A 1,672-nucleotide genomic window follows, 5' to 3' on the forward strand; every position below is an offset into this window, starting at 1 on the left:
GTCCAAGACCCTCTCTTCGTGACCGACGAAGGTGCTCTGTCTGGGGCGGTACGGGGCCGCCGACCGCTATGGAAGTCGAGTTGGGTTGCTCGTGTACTTCCAGGGTCCAAGACCCTCTCTTCGTGACCGACGAAGGTGCTCTGTCTGGGGCGGTACGGGGCCGCCGACCGCTATGGAAGTCGAGTTGGGTGGCTCGTGCACTTCCAGGGTCCAAGACCCAACGCGTTTGACCGACGAAGGTGCCCCGTCCCCGGGCACGGACGGGGACGGGCCCGGCCTCCGGGCCGCCGTGGAAGTCGAGTCGGGTGGCTCTCGCACTTCCAGGGTCCTCGACCCTATCTGTCTGACCGACGAAGGCGCTTCGTCTCGGGCGGGCCAGGGCCGCCAGCCGCTATGGAAGCCGAGTCGGGTGGCTCGTGCGCTTCCAGGGTCCACGACCCTGCCTTCGTGACCGACGAAGGCGCTCTGTCTGGGGCGGTACAGAGCCGGGCCCCGTCCAGCAGGGGACGGTGGCCCGAACAGGTGCCATCGGGTATATAGGGAAGAGCACCTCGCTGATTCTCCAAGGTGATAGGCTACCGGATCCCATGACCTCTCGAGCCCAGCGAGAGGCCTCTCGAGCGGACACAAATGCCTCGAAAAAGTCCCTCTGCACTGAGGTAGTGACGATTCTTATTACGAATGGCAAATCATCCAAGGAAGGGACGAACCCGGCTGGCCTCGGCCGTTAAACGAGCCGGCTTCGTTCGGCCGCTAAACGAACCGGCGTCGTTCGGCCGCAAAACGAACCGGCGTCGGCCGCTAAACGAAACCCCGGGCGGGACAGGGCCGCCCACGTCTCAGCCTTAATGACCCGTTACGGGGTGACGCCCGGATACGCTTTGTGTGTCATGGCCCTGAGATTCTGGAAATCGAACTGCGCCTGGGGCAGGCCTCCGCCCGGCCGACGTTAGCGCGTCGGCCGCCATGGGCGGTCGGTTCCTCCCCGACCCGGCGCTCTCGCCTCCAGGGGGGCTCTCCGGAGCCCGCCCGACCCTTTCCGCGGGAGACTCAGACGGTCCGTCAGACGCGAAGGTCCGCCACCGGCGGCCGGCGAGGGCCTCGGCGACCGAGGGCGGAGACGCCCCCGGCCCGTCGCGGCCACCCGGCCCCGCGAAACGCACCTTTCCTCGGTTACGGCCCACCCGGCCGCCCCTCAGCCTACGAGAGGGGAGAGCCACACGAGAGTGGCCCCGGTCCCGCTCCCCCCGGGGGGTGGAAACCGGGACCCGCGCCGCGTGAACCCCGGGTCAGAGCGAGGCTCTCCTACGGCTACACTACCTGGTTGATCCTGCCAGTAACATATGCTTGTCTCAAAGATTAAGCCATGCAGGTCTAAGTGCACACGGCCGGTACAGTGAAACTGCGAATGGCTCATTAAATCAGTTATGGTTCCTTTGATCGCTCCACCCGTACTTGGATAACTGTGGCAATTCCAGAGCTAATACATGCAAACGAGCGCCGACCCGGCCCGCGAGGGCCGGGGACGCGTGCATTTATCAGACCCAAAACCCATCCGGGACGCGTCTCCGGGCGCGCCCCGGCCGCTTTGGTGACTCAGGATAACCTCGAGCCGATCGCGCGCACCCCGCGGCGGCGACGACTCATTCGAATGTCTGCCCTATCAACTTTC

The 1,672-nt window shown here is 65.4% G+C and overlaps 1 non-coding gene across 1 annotated transcript in view; it reads left to right on the top strand.

Annotated features, from left to right (window-relative positions):
- Positions 1–1,317: 1,317 nt before the first annotated feature.
- LOC135766553 (18S ribosomal RNA) overlaps positions 1,318–1,672 on the top strand; it is a 1,856-nt gene continuing 1,501 nt past the window's right edge. Inside the window, exon 1 of the ribosomal RNA XR_010541736.1 lies at positions 1,318–1,672. This exon is cut by the window's right edge and continues 1,501 nt beyond it. This is a non-coding gene — a ribosomal RNA (18S ribosomal RNA).

The sequence above is a fragment of the Paramisgurnus dabryanus genome, unplaced genomic scaffold (assembly GCF_030506205.2).
Source record: "Paramisgurnus dabryanus unplaced genomic scaffold, PD_genome_1.1 h2tg000369l_1_22694__unclustered, whole genome shotgun sequence".
Taxonomy (NCBI): Eukaryota; Metazoa; Chordata; class Actinopteri; order Cypriniformes; family Cobitidae; genus Paramisgurnus; species Paramisgurnus dabryanus.